The sequence below is a fragment of the Anastrepha obliqua genome, chromosome 5, assembly GCF_027943255.1.
Source record: "Anastrepha obliqua isolate idAnaObli1 chromosome 5, idAnaObli1_1.0, whole genome shotgun sequence".
Taxonomy (NCBI): Eukaryota; Metazoa; Arthropoda; class Insecta; order Diptera; family Tephritidae; genus Anastrepha; species Anastrepha obliqua.
The window spans coordinates 24,782,807-24,798,693 of record NC_072896.1 but is presented as its reverse complement, the minus strand read 5'-3'; the positions used below and the strand labels follow the sequence as shown (position 1 = coordinate 24,798,693).

The following is a 15,887-nucleotide window of genomic DNA, read 5'->3' as shown; positions in this document are numbered from 1 at the left end:
ACACTCAGCTGGTGGCAGTGACTGTAGAGGTCACATAGGGCCGCACTAAGGTTCAAGTTTTTGTAAAAAATTACTTTTCTCTGGGCTGAGCAGGAACAGAGCAATCGTGACAGGGAGGATGGATGTGGCACCCAAGCGGTTGAGTAAAATAGCAAACTTCATATGGAAAGTAATATTTGTCTGCTTTTTATACTTTTTATGCTGCACTAAAATTTTAAATAAATTAAATATTTCGTAAATTAGTGAGCATAAATATAATTAAAAAAAAATACTGCAAATAATCATAAAATTATATTTGCTATCAGAAAAGGCTATTGGCTTGCAGGAAAGAGTATGTCTGCGTATTCAAAAGTAAATATTTTCAGTATTTGTGAGGGATAGGGAACTTTTTTTGAAATATTTTCGCTTCATTAGCTTTCATATTTTATGATATTACTGAAATGTTTTTAAATAGTTTCGTATGACAAATTTAACTACCCTTCTACAAGTACTTCGAAAATCATTCGGTCGATTCCATTTCGTGCCAAATTCTGCAAAATAACCGGCTTAAGCTCGCTAAAATTCTCGCCGAATATAACTGACAATAGTAGCTGGTTTATCTGCTTAGATCTGTGTTGTAATTCATCTCCATATAAAGTGGTCAAAAATAATCAAATCACACATAGAAGACCAACCCTGCCTTAGTGAAGGCACTTTCCGAAAGAGGTGGAAGATGAAAACCATTGAGCTTTTAGCCAAGGGCAACAGACAGCCTGGCTAAAGCGAGTCTTACCTACCAAAATGCTTACCAGACACAATAGGAAAAATTCTTGAGAGAATTACTTGCGAGAAGTTATAGTCTGTGGTAGAAGATCAAATAAGTGGTGGATGTAGCAACAGAAGCCAATAGATAGCAAGAGATAGCGTCGAAACGCCTAGTCACACAGCTAACTAGCAGCGTATACTAGAAATCCTCGCAAAAAAGGGGCGCCTTAAAATATTACCAGAATAATTGGGAACTATTTCACGCACCGCAAACTAAGGCTTAGAAGCGACAAAAACATTGAGGAGTACATTGTGTAAGCAGTGATCCCTCAAGCATCAATTTTGGACCCACTACTATGGAACCTAATATACGACTTAGTTCTATGACTGGGTATGCCCCTTAGAACTAAAGTAATTGAATTCTCAGCTGATATAGCTGTGGTAATGGTGGCAAAAAATATACACGAGATTGAGAGAATTACCAGCGAATCAGTAAGCAGAATCAAGGTTTGGTTAACGTCTATGAAACTGGAATTAGATGAGCACAAACCCAAGGTGTAGTCCTAATAAGCAACCGGAAGACAGTAGAAAATGTAAACGTAAATGTTGGGACTGTAACTATTAGTTCAAAACCCTCTATTAAATTCCTAACAGTAATTGATTGATGGAACGATGAGCTGTATGAGCTTTACGACGACATAGACATAGCGCAGCGAATAAAGATCCAGCGGCTACGTTGACTGGGTCATGTCGTCTGAATGGATACAAACGTTCCGGCTCTGAAAGTATTCGATTCGGTACCAGCTGGTGTTAGCAGGGGAAGAGGAAGGCCTCCTCTGCATTGGAAAGATGAGGTGGAGAAGGACTTGGCTTCACTTGGTGTGTCCAACTGGCACCGGTTAGCAAGAGAAAGAAACGACTGGCGCGCTTTGTTAAACTCGGCCAAAATCGCGTAAGCGGTTATCGCGCCAATTAAAAAGAAGAAGAATCATTGATAGTCGTTTAAATTTCAAAACGCCACCGGAATATATTTTGAAAAGGGCCTGTAGTGTGCAGACCTGTCTGTCGTGAATAAAGCTAAACAACAGTGGCGCTATCCACAGTAAAAATCCTATAAAGTAGGGTAGTTTGCTCGGTACTTTTCTAAGCTGACGCACTGATCACAAATAGCTACACAAGAAAACTGATCGCCTCGTATCGGCTAAGCGCTTTGCAGACTATCTGCGGCTTTCGTAGAATTTCTGATGACGTTTACTTCGTCTTTACAGAACTAATCCCGGTAAGCAATTAGGCAAAATAAATGGCCAAGGCTCTGTATAAGGCTATCCGAGTAAGGTGTAAAGATAAGGCGTCGTTCGTTCGCCCACTGGTGAGATTGGCAAGCCCGTGGAACAGTTCCCCGAAAGGTTGATAGACGCATGAGTTAATGCCCATCCTTGCGACTTGGCTACAAAGGAATCATGGAGAAACAAACTACCATCCAACCCAATTCTTTTCAGGGCACGAGGTATTTCGAAAATACAATCATAGATTCAGCGTTGCCAGTTCCCCAAACTGCAAAATCTGTACAGAGAGGGAAGAAGACGTCGATTACGTCTTGTTCCAATGGCCAGGCTATGCTGCCGAAACCTTTAACCTATGAAACGGAGAAAATAGCAAACCTCCGAATGTGTAATTCTACCATCAAAAAGCTCCTCATAAAAATATTTACCGTCGGAGTAATTTCTTAACGAAACCCTCTGAAGAATTTTATTTTATTTTTTTTTTTTTCAATTTAAAGGTGAAATTTTTCACATTTTTAAATTATTCTAAAATCGATCAAAAGTAACTAAAAATTTTATAAACAATGATTTTAAATTTTTTTATTGAAAATTTTGCGATTTTTTGATAAATTGTGATAATTGTGATAAATTTATACTATAAACATATTGAAATTTTACTGAAACCGAATTAATGTTTAAAAAATGTTTTGGTAAATTTACCAAAAATTAAAAAGAAAATTAAATTTTTTATGAGTCATAGATGGGTGATTGGCTTTTAGAAACCAAATAATTTTTAAAAAATTTTGAAAATTACATTGAACAAATTAATTCAAAAATACCACATTTGAGGGCTTCAGAAATTGCGGTGATTTGGTATAATTATGGAGTTTCAAAAAAACTTAATTTTTTTTTTAATTTTTAATTAACATTTTTTTATAAAAGGATTGAACCTTTCAAAATTTTTTGAAACCGTTTGGTTTCTAAAAGCCAATCACCCAACTCTATAATTTACCAAATTACAGCAAATTCTGAAGACCCCAAACGTGATCTCTTTAACTTAATTTGTTCCGAAGTAGAAATCAGTAAAGTGAATTTTACCGCAAGCAAAACTCATCACCTAAGCACTTCTTTCAAATCCCTAAAATTGAAAAAAGTATTTTAGCTTTGGCTTTTTAGCAATTTCAACAAATCCAGAACCGACGGGTTTTTAAGAAAGCCACGAGCAGACATATTCAGAATTACGTCAACTGATCATTTACGTCAGTGGCCTTTGGGAGACTCTGCCAGAAGGATGGGGTGGGCGTACAACGATAAAAGTAGAAGTTGTGATCAAGAAGAAGCTAAGGGAACAGCCTTTCACTATTTGAGTGAGTGACCAAGCCTTGGTGTTGTACGACTTAGAATGCTGGGGGAATTCTCGACGGTTAACTTAGAAGAAATTAGGGAAAAGAAAATTGACGGCATAGCCAGATTAATTGGCAAATCAAGATGGTTCCATTAGTAAAAAGCAGTGGCTCTGCAAGGGGTGAATGAAAATTGCATATTTTATGCTAATTGGGTCTGGACTGTGTCACTCAGACAACACCTCCACCTCGACCAATATTCACTTAGCTTAGCAAGGCTCGCATTTCCTTGATTGGATGAATTTTTCAGCGCAGTATAAACTAAATTTAAATTGCAATTTTGAATTCAAATATTAGGCCAGGGGGAAGTAACCTGACATCGCGGCGTTTTAAAATTACCTTGGCAACATAACAACAAAATACACTTTCATCATAACTCGTAAATGCCATGACATGAGGTCATTTGCACCCAATTCTGAATAACCTTATTGCCAAAGCCATGCATTTTCAAATAACTCGCTTTTTCATATATACCAAACTCTTAGTTAGCCCCCTCTCACTTCCTCGCTTGTCTTTCAATCGTATGCATGCCGCTGAGTCCACGATTTTAATCTTATGCACGCACCCAGCCGCCACACTGATCGACGCCGCGGCGCATGATTAGCATTAACAAATATTTTTGTTGTTTGTTTTTCATTTTATTTGCAGTTTTTATTTATTTAATTTCAATTTTTGTTTGTATGATAATACAACCACCTCCAACAAAAGGTATACTCGTACGTGCAGAGGTAACGACGATGCGCGTACGCAGGCGGCAAGGCAAACGGCAAGCAGTCAACGGGCAACAGGTACCAGGCAGCACGCTGTACAACAACATCGAACAAAAAACAACGAAATTTTTGAAAAAGTTTCACCGCACCTTTTGGTTTGCAACGCTCACACACTTTCCCGGCGTGTTTGTATGCAACGGAGCAAGCGCGTATGGAGGGAGACAAACAGAAATTGAACAGCCAGCCGGCAACTATGCAACGGAGCGCCTGAGCTGATACTCATACACATGCATGTATTTTTGTATGTATGGCGCACGAAGAAATGCATATTAGCGCATGTATGCATGTGTGTATGTGTGTATGTATGTATGCATTAGCTCAGTTGCAGCAGTGGCACATGCGCGCCTTCTGCCATGCAATAACAACAACAATCGTTGCCTGTTGCACCTCATTTGAACACGACCGGCCGCAACTTTCTATTAAATTATCAATAAATTCACTATTATTAGTTGTTAAACGCCAAGTTATTTCGAACAGCGGCATTTGCGTTGCGCTTTTCTGGTCATTTCCAGTGCAACTCAACGTACAGAATAAAATTCACTTTCCATTTTGGTTATTTGTAATTGTGACAGCGGAACTTGTTGTGCGATCCTTCAAAGTAGCGATTCATTGCTTGGAATAAAAATGAAAGTAACAGCGGCGAAGTGGCGCAGGGAGCGCGCCTTTATGATAGGCTCAATTATTCGCATGCCATTGAGCAGCCGGTTTGGAGACTTACAAATTGCCTGGTTAATTGAGTCATCGAAAGTAGCACGGGAATGTCAAGTCATGCTCGAAGGCAACAGAAGCATTGAAATTTTCATTACAATGTTTTTGAATGTAAATTTTTGTTGGGCTTTTATGAATTGAACGACAGAAAATTATTCTCTTTTAAAAAGAAGAAATCATGTAAAAGAGAATAGACTCAGAAAAAAATTGAAGCTGGGCAATGCATTGCATTTTATTCTTTAAAAAGAGGATACTATACCCATATAGGCATTTGAATCTCTAACAGAATGAACAAAACCTTATGGTGTGGGCTTAATCTCGACAAGCGAGTACCTAATATAGGGTTTTTCAATAACAGGTAATACAGGTGAATGGATTGCGCTATCGAGAGATGATTAACGATTTTTTATGGCTGGAATTAGATGCTATTGATCTGGACAACGTTTATTTTCAACAAGACGGCGCTAAGTGTCACGAAACTATTGATCGTTTACTGGAAAAGTTTCCGGTCGTGTTATATCTCGAAGAAGTGATCACAATAGGCCACCGAGATCTTGTGATTTAACACCTTGTGACTTTTTTCTTTGGGGCCACGTGAAAGAGAAGGGTAGATTCAAGACCTCAAAGATGGAATTCGTGAGGCTATCGAGGACATAGGCCAGCCACTTTGCAATTCGGTTAAGGAAAATTTCATGGAAAAGATATTATCCTGTAAGCAACGAACAAAACCAACACTCTACCGGCAACACTCTAATGTATGGCGCAGAAGCTTGGACGATAACAACATCCGATGAAGCGACACTTGGAGTGATTCAGAAAAAGATTCTGCGTAAGGTTTTTGGACCTTTGCACGTTGGCAACGGCGAATATCGCAGGCGATGGAACGATGAGCTGTATGAGTTTTACGACGACATAAACATAGCGCAGCGAATAAAGATCCAGCGGCTCCGTTGGCTGAATCATGTCGTCCGAATGGATACAAACTTTTGGCTCTGAAAATATTCGATGCGGTTGGAAAGATCAGGTGAAGAAGGACTTGACTTCACTTGGTGTGTCCAACTGGCGCTGGTTAGCATGAAAAATAAACGACTGGCGCGCTTTTTTAAACTCGACCAAAATCGCTTGTCGCGGCAATTAAGAAGAAGAAAGCCGTGCAAATAAAGGAGCGAAACAAAAAATGTAAATGTTGCTTTATGATTAAATATATATACCCCCCTATGAGATCAAGAAATTCTTTTAGTATTCTAAAATTGATTTCTCTTAATTGAAAGACGCCCTAATAACTAAAAATGACGTATTCAAAGGATTGATGGTTTCGCGGAAAGAGTTCTCCGGATAAAAATTTGGTATAGGACGGATAGGGGGAAGACGGAACGCTATTCTGAAATAATGCGAAATCGGTTCCAGAGCGGGCGACGGCTCCAAACGATTTCGTTTTCTTTTGTGACGTCAAAAGAAAAATAAAGTAATTTTCGTGCTTTAGAAAGTAGGACAAAATGTCGATTATTATGTAGAGTTTTTTTCTTATGGCCCGATTTCAGAGAGTTGCCTCAGTCTACCGCACTGTCTCAGGCACATCAGTTTTTGTGATCAGCGGGGAGATGCCTATCGACCTCATGGCCCGAGAACGAGAGAGTAGAAGATGGACGGCAAAACTTCTTCTATCAATAGGCAAATGAGTCCAAAGGAACTTCGGGAAGTGAATAACTTTTTAACTCAATTCCTGTCGGTCCACGGATACTACAGAAGATACCTATACCGCTCGGGCAAGGTAAGACAAGCACACAAGGTGAGCATACGTTTTTCAGTTGTGACAGATGGCTCGCGGAAAGAGATGCTCTGAGGAAGCAGATTGGCGACAGCGCACCGAGCAACAATAATCAGCAAAATGCTGGAACGCGATAAAGAGATACATCGAGGCCGTATGACGGAAAAAAGATAGGCATCGACACAGTGCAACAAAGCGAAGACTGACAGAGAGAAACACAAGAAGATGAAACTATAGCGTGAAAGCTGGCTACAAATACAGTGGATCCAGACGTGGGCGAATAGAATTAGACCAATATAATGCCATTTAAATTCTCCAAAACAATAGCCTTCACTTTCCAGCTCAAACTCTTTGAGCGATGCTGCACATTTCTTGTGGCACTCAACAGACTCCCTCTTCATCTCAGGTTATTAGTGATGAACCCCGATTTGGCTCCAGTAACAATCGTGAGCGGCACAAACAAGCGGCTTAGTCATTAGAATGCGGTCAGCATTGGCCTTACTTTCTGTAAATCAGCTTCGTTTATTTAGATTATAAAGGGCTGATGAGGCGTCGAAAGGTACCAGGTCAACTAAGTTTCTTAAAATTTTTTTTCAAATTTTTTACCAGGCTTATGTAATCACCACCTTAGAAAGCGTGAAAGATATCGAGAGCCTGTCAATTAACCAGCGACTCAGGAGATCTAGAATAGCATTTAAAATCTGTAAGCGCGCAAATTTCATTTAGTGTCCATCGCGCAGTGTCAAATTATACCCATCTTAAGAGGACTTGTTGGACATTTTAAATCGGAAATGCATAAAGTAATTCAGTCTCCATATCAGAAGTTATAACTTTTCAACTAAAGATTGCATGTTAAGGCGAGCATACCTTTTTCTGCAGATGCCTAAAGAGGTCAAGCTCGACGTCGAGAGTATTGTAAGCTAAGCAATGATATCTCAGAAGGTCTAGATAATCAGTGATAACCACTAGGGGAACTAAGCTTACTTAGTTTTTATCGAAGACAAAATATTGCTGGGTGCTAATAGGTTGAAATTAAGGTTATTAATCTCTGTTTTTCAATAGATCAGCATTCAGGGCTCATAGTTGAATTTGTTGCAAATCGGCGACGTCTAAGGCTCATAAGCTTAACATCTTAGCTTATTTAGTTAGCTCTCATCTCATTACTTTTACTAACATAGGGTCTTGCGAGGCGTCTCATCTCCTTGAGAGGTGCAATAAATGACAATCAGTGGTGTCACTGCTGACAACTTCCTACTATCATAAAAATGAAGATGATGCGGAAATATTAATTGAAAATATTACATGCTATTTTTCCTAATTAAAGGCATGCGATTATACTTGTATGAACAAACCTATAATGCAGCTGCATACCGGCGCACACACATTCACACACACTTTTGTTTACGACTAAGCGATTGAGTCACTGCGGTCAATTGGCGACATGTTAACAAGCGATTATTGCTTGTTTTTGTTTCACTCAAGTTTCTATTTAAGTTTACCGTAGCACAGTGGTTTTGCAAATTTCGCCGATAACTCATCAACTTTCACACATTCTCGGTATTGATCGTAAATCATTGATGAATCAGTAATAAAAAAATCGAAAAATCGTACGCTCCTCAATTCCCAAGTTATGCGCTTAACTGATTAGTGAATAATTTGGACTTTAAAGTGATAGCTTAGAAAGCATTGCAATATTTTACGAAATTAAAACAAAAAAAAAATTTATTATTTTTTTATTTATTTTATTTATTTATTTTACCTATTATTATTATTTAATTTTTTTTTATTTTATTAATTTAATTTTATTTGAATAATATAATAATAATTGTTTTAATTTTTTTAAATTAATAATAATAGTAATTATTTTAATTTTTTTTTTTTTTTAATTTTTTTTTTTCTTTAATTATCTTGCACAACGTTAAAAACCAAAAAAAAAATAGATAAACTAAACTTGTCATGCAGCGTTAGCAGCTGTGAGCCTCGGCTAATTTTCGAAATATGTATGTTTAAACTCATTTTGTGAAAGGAAATAACATTAAAATTAAATTAGCATTGTCTGCTCAACAGAAAATGTTATACTATATGAACAGTGAGCGCCCTAAATGCAAAAGCAATAAGAACAGTAAGAGCAATACATGCAAATGTAACAGAGTTTACAGCATACTTACAAGCGCAACTATGCGAACCGTATTCCAGTCTTGGTCTTACTATTGTTGTAAAAATTTTATATATCAAGCAACAAAGTCACATGTGAAGCATTTGATTCTTTTTACACTTTACATTATTTTAAATAGTTTAAATATTCAAAAAAGGCTTCGAAGTCATTACTATCATTAACATTAATGAGTTCATGGAAGTGACTATGGATATGTTAAGTAGGTGCCTATTACATTTTATGTTGCAGATTTTTTGCCCAGAGAGCACATTTTTACTCTTTTTTTAGCATAAATATACTTCATCTGTAATAAATCAATTAAATACTACAACAAATGCTAAAAGGCAAAAATAACATTGAGCATCCTCTTTATATGGATATACATAGTATACAGGCCTGCTCTGTTAGCCAGCTGTTGTCACCAAACCTCAATGTAAAGCAAAATCTCAAATGTACAAAAAAAAAAAAAACAAATTCAAAGAGTTGACTTAACACCATTCCAATAAAAACGCTTAAGATTTCTTGCACTTTATAGAGCCCGTAACCACAATGCAGCATTCAATGGGATTAGGTTATGCTCCCGTTTCACGATTTTGAGTTATTAAAAACATAAAATGGCCATAAATGCTTACTTTCTCGCCCAAAAAAAAAAAATTGTCAAAGTAAAAGTGATTGCGAATATTTTCCAACCTATGGAATAGAAGTGAGAAATTTCACAGCAATCAAAATGCAGGCTAAGCGCAGCATTTGCTTCTCAATTAAATGCGATTATAGTTCATAAAAAATAAGCTTGCCTAAAATCTTAGAGGTAAAACCGAAATGCCAGCTAATATATAGGTTTAGTACGTGGAGTGTGAGCACACCTTAAAATGTGTGATTGCAATACACCGCAGAAAAAGTTAGAGGCAAAAGTGATACACTACAACACTTTGACATTATGATCCGCAAATATCAAAGCTGCTGCAAAGGAAACAACAACAACATTATTCTATAAGTATATGGAACACGAATTTTTAACGATGCGCCGCCACGGCATGAATTCAATTTCGTATCGCAAATCCACTGCGTTGAGGTTGATTTGCAGTGCGCTCGAATGTGTGAAGCCAAAAAAACTGGCTTTTGTTGGGAAGCTTTTGCCAGCAACTGGGTCTTTATTGATATCTACATATATGTATACATACATGTGCATGAGTTTCAATAAACATACATATTTACTATAGGTATACAGAGAATTTTTAAGAAGTCACGATAAAGCCGGTTGTTTATGGTTTTAGCAAAAGAAGAGCCCATAATTAGAGCTGAGATTTCACTGCAAAGATTCAAAATCGCTTAAGCTTTTTTTTCTTTTTATAATTTTTTTGTTGTTGTTTTTTTTTTGCTACAGCAACAGCAGCGAGCTGTAATGTTAATGCCAGCCCGCAGATAGTCACTTTCAGATCAAATGAATGTCGAAGAATGAATGCAATGGTCGTAAACGTGTTTATAGCAAGTGAAAGATATAAAATTATATACACACACACATACATGCAGACATGTTTGTAAAAACAAGAATGAAAAATTTTCACAAAAGTCACGCTTCGTAATCAGGCGCAAAAGCGAATGTTCCTAGAGCCAAACTAGATTTTCTTTTTTTCTTCTTTTTGAAGGGCAGCACGAAAAATACTTTGTTTTCTAAACGAGAATTACTTTATGGCATAATTTTAGCGCGTGCGTTCATTTTGTAATCAATTTCTAGACTACTTCATACATTTTTTTGTTTTTCATGATACAGCAAAGAAAAGACTTAAGCAACAAACTTGACCACTTGACTTGGGCCTTGGCGATCACTACGAGTCAGTTGATGCTATTATTTTGAATTTTTAATCTTTTTAATGGCTACTCACTGAATTTCAGAGCACATAAAAAGTGAAAAAAAGAAAATAAAAAATTGTGGCAGTACGAAAGCCTACATATAAAGCGGCATACAAATATATCCATACAAGTAAGTAAGTAAATAAATACAGATAAGTGCACAAAACAAGCTTTAGCGCGTACGAGTATTTGTAACGCATACGAGTTGTTAACTAAATTAGTGATGCTGCAGCTGTTGCTTTGCAAATCGCCACCATTATTGTTGTATTATATCGCGCAGTTGCCACTTTGCTGTAAATGCCATAAATAGAGCTGCGTTTTATTGCTGACCTGCGCCGCTTTTACACTTTTATGCGTACATCCTCAATTTTGCTACATTTTATTCTCTTTTAATTTTTGTTTTTCATCTCATTAACTTCGTTGTTGAAAGTAGGTATGTCATGGTGTCACTAAGATTTCTCCATTATTAGTCTACATAATTTTGAGTTGATGTCAAAGTTGAGTAGTGTTGAGTTGAAATGATTAGGAAGATCGCACAGCTGGAGCGTAGCAAGCGTAGAGTCAAATGTGTGCATATACAAACATACTTTTTTTTAGATTTGTGTCGCAGTAAGAAATTAAAGCTACATAGTCTAGTAAATTTTGGCAATAAAAGTTTAAGATTCCAAGATTCTTGTCTGGTAGCATGCAAAGCCTAATTTCGTTTGGTTGTTTCTCAAAATTGATGTAGAAATCAAACAAGTTTTTATAGGCGGCGACTATGTTAATGATTCTTGTTTAAAAAAAAAAAAAACAGGTAGCTTAAACACAGATGAATGCTAATGAAAAGAACACAGCTGAAAGAACAAAGATAATAAGATTACTGCGCTGCGGATTATCGTATTGTTGAATTTGGCTACAAAATACATTTCGAAGTGAACTAAATACAAATCTGGCGTAGCTGCAATGAGGAAAGGTCTGCGATTGGCAATCTTTTGAGTCGGAAGAATCAAAAGTTGCAATTTACAAAATTTCAAAGTTTTTTCTTGTCCACAATAAAAAGTATAAATTCAATATCAATTCCAAAGGTCTCAATGTGGATTTCGTGACTATTTGGGTTGAGATGATTTACTATGAATGCTAGAGTAACAATTCAGTATCAATTCCTAGTGGTTCTATGTGGATTTCGTGACTATTTGGGTTAGGAGGATTTACTATGAATGCTAGAGTAACAACTCAGTATCAATTCCTAGTAGCTCTATGTGGATTTCGTGACTATTTGGGTTGAGAGGATTTACTATGAATGCTAGAGTAACAATTCAGTATCAAATCCTAGTAGCTCTATGTGGATTTCGTGACTATTTGGGTTGAGAGGATTTACTATGAATGCTAGAGTGGTTTTGAATTGCTCAAATATGTTAGCAAATTCATTTTAATTTTTTTTTATAACTGTTTTGAAATGAGTCTCGTCAACAGTTGCACTGGTTTTATCGTAATATTGCTTTAGAAATTGAAAATTAAGTAATTTACCGCTCTCAATATCTTCTGCAAAAGTAATTAATTTTTCAGCAAAAAAAAATAAATTTTTCTTCAAAACAAGTTCCTCTATAAAAATATAAGCTGGGATTTTTCTTTCTTTGCAGTTTAAGATTCAGCATACTTTCGCTGTGATATCCACCATAAAGCAAAATTTTTGCAACCATTTTTCGTTCCAACAACCGCACGTTGCCGACCCCTGAGTTAGATTTTCATGGAGGAAATTTTCACTTTTTTTATTTAACAGCAGAGTATTTAAAAAGTTATGCCCAGATGTCAGCAATGAATAATTCCTAGGCGGTAAATTTTTTAACGTCATCTTTGTGATTTTTCAAGTAGGTGGGAATTTACACGAAAGCAGAACGCATTAAAAACATTAAAACTTATTGAAAAAAATTTCTTTTCTTGTCTTCTTTAAGAACAACATATCGCAAAATTCGTGATATTTTTAGTAGACTACGATAGAGGCATTTCGACTGAGAAAAATCTTAACCAAGTCTGCTCAACCCAGGGTATCTTCAGAAGCCAGACTCCAGTTGAATAGAATCCAGCGAAGAATCATTAGACTTATTACTAAATACTCACTTCCCAGGTAATTTAGAGGAAGCAGTAACCGCCAATATTCCAACTACGGATGCGGTACTAGCTTCCGACATCCTCGCCATTGTCACAGAAGCCAAGATAACTTGGGCTGTAGAAAACTTCCAACCATATAAAACACCGGGACCAGATGGGATAATCCCTGCGCAACTACAACAGACTTTGGGAAACATTATGAAATGGCTGGTAACCATATTCAGCGCAACAATACGACTAAATTACGTCCCTCGAAGGTGATGGGGAAGTCAGAGTGGTTTTCATACAAAAGGCTGGTAGGAGCTCGCATACGAAACCTAAATACTTCAGACCAATTAGCCTTTGCTCATTCCTACTAAAGACCTTAGAGCGATTAATAGATGCCTTTATAAGGGAAAACTTGACACCGTCGCTACTCGCAAGATCACTACATACATACTCTAAAGGTAGACCCCCAGAGACAGCATTAAATTCACTAGTTTCAGAGATAGAGAAATCCATAGAGAATAAAAAGTATTCTTTGGTAGCCTTCCTAGGCATAGAAGGTACTTTCAGCAACATTCTACCGGAGGCCATAACAAGCGCAATGACTGATTTGGGTGGCGCCGAGGGCCTTGTGAAATTTACGCAACAGTTGTTACTAGGTAGGTTCGTAATTTTGACGTTGGGCTCCTCGCCGATACGCAGATCCGTCAAGAGGGGCACCGATCTGCTGTGGATTCTGGCAGTGAGTCAATTTTTGAAGAATCTAGAGGAAAGGAGGGCACACGTAGTGGCCTACGCAGACGATGTTGCAATATTAATAAGAGGGAAATTCCCAGATACCCTCTGCAATAGTGGAAAATGCTTTGAGCAATGTAAGCCGGTGGGCTGCATCGAGTGGTCTTGGGGTAAATCCCAACAAAACAGAACTAATCGTGTTCACCAGAAAATACAGGATACCTGTTCTAAGCCCCCCTACCATTGAGGAAATCATACTATCAATTGGGGAAGAGGCGAGCTACCTAGGACTAGTATTAGATAGGAAGCTCTGGTTAAAACAAACGATTAATGATAGAGTAATAAAAGCAGCCACAGCACTCTACACATGCGAAAGATGCAAAATGGGGCCTAACCCCAAAAATAGTACACTGACTATATACCTACAGCAGTGGTACGGCCTATCATGACATACGGTGTCTTAGTCTGGTGGCCAACACTTGAGAAAAGAACAACGGTAAAACGCCTAGAAAGTATTCAAAGGGGTGCTAGTCTCTGCATAAGCGAGGCACTAAAGACAACACCCACGGCAGCGATGAATGTCAGGCTGCACTTATTACTGATTGAGGCCTACATCAAACAGCTGGCGGCGAAATCGGCACTTAGATTAAGAGAATCTTCTAACTTAGCCATTAACAGAAGGGGTCACGCAAGAATATTAGACGAATACCCCTTCCTACATCAAGCGACAGACTTTTGTAGCTCAGTAGAGTTGCATTTAAACACACCCTTTACCACAACTTTCCCAACGAGCGAGGATTGGGACAATGGGATAATGGACAATAGAAGCGGAATCAGCCTCTATACTGATGGTTCCAAGCTAAATGATCAAGAAGGCGGAGGCCTTCATTCTGAAGGAATGAATGCCAACATCTCATTCCGGTTACCGGATCACTGTAGTGTATTTCAAGCTGAAATTTTGGCTATCAGGGAAGGCCTGCTAGCCCTAAATAAAAGTGTCCTCACCACAAGAGATATACTATAAACATATATCAGATAGCCAATCGGCCCTGAAAGCTTTAAAATCGCCTAATATTTAACCGAAGACAGTAAAACAATGTATCGACGTTTTGACAGAACTATCACAGTACTTTGTAATAAACCTGCTCTGAGTGCCTGGTCATAGAGACATACATAGAAGGCAACTGCAAAGCAGATGAACTAGCGAGATTGGGTACCACATTGCCGATCCAACCAGACAAAGCGAACATACCTATACCTTTAGCAACTTGTAAGATGCTTATAGTCAAACACACACTAGTCGCCAACAGGCTATGGACTCAGTCCCTGACCTGTGCAACAAATACCTAGAATGACGTAGGCGCAATAGAAGATGGGCCGCAAAAACCGGCTTTTGAAACTAGTATTTTATTTTACTTCGGTCTATGCTATCAAATGTCTGCTGAAAATCGATAGATAGACAGTGAATATCAATGTCATATTCATATCGTTTTTCAAAGGTTTTCAGGACTATGAAGCCCTGGTCTATTGCTCGAAATAATTCTTCTAAAAGGGACATTTGGCTCGCGAGCTGCAGGTTGTCCCTCCTGCTCTATAATAATGCCGGGTGTTATTGTCTATTGTACCAGCACAAAAATTCCCCACAAATGCCACTGAAATAACAGTCCTTTCTATTTGGTTCAGGAAATCTATGCACCACAGTGCCTTTCTTCCAAGGCAATTTGTAGTCTTAAAGCAACGGCTGAATGCACTAACATTTTTATTTACAAAAGCTCTAATAACTCTAAATGAATTCCGTTACGAGTGAATTTATTATTTCATTAATTTTAATACAAATCCGAGCAACTGGGGATGCAATTACTGCACTAATTTCAATGCTTTCAAAAAGCTTCAATGATTTTTATGACTTCATTGGCAACGGCTATAAATTACGTGAAATAATTTTAAGTGGCTTTATGCTCTTATTATTTTGCAGTGCTTTCAAATAACTTGCAACAATTCAGCAGTTTTAGTAATTTGATATGAGTTTAATAACTTTGCATATCCTTAGCCATTTGTATGGACTCATTAATGTTATTGGTAGTAATGACTTCGAAGGCTGTTACGACATCTATAAGCACCTATTTGAAATAATTTAGAGGTTCATAAAAATAATTCAGTAGCTCATTTGTGACTTTGTTGCTTTGCACATAAAGTGTTTAGAACAATAATAAGACCAAGACCGATACCAAAAAAGGATTTGGTGATTTCATATCCGCGTTGATTCAATCCGGTGAAAAAGACAAGAAAAAAATGAGATCGTTAAAGTAGATATTTCTCGATATATCTCTGGAAAGATTTTAAAATTCTTCGTGGTACCTGGAAACCAAAAAACTAATGTTCGCTCAAAAATCAGTTACTTGTAATAGTAAGACT

The 15,887-nt window shown here is 37.4% G+C and overlaps 1 protein-coding gene across 3 annotated transcripts in view; it reads right to left on the bottom strand.

The window, feature by feature from the left end:
- Positions 1 to 15,887, bottom strand: part of LOC129249449 (sushi, von Willebrand factor type A, EGF and pentraxin domain-containing protein 1) — a 135,602-nt gene that overhangs the window by 45,250 nt on the left and 74,465 nt on the right. The gene's annotated exons all lie outside the window — the stretch shown is intronic.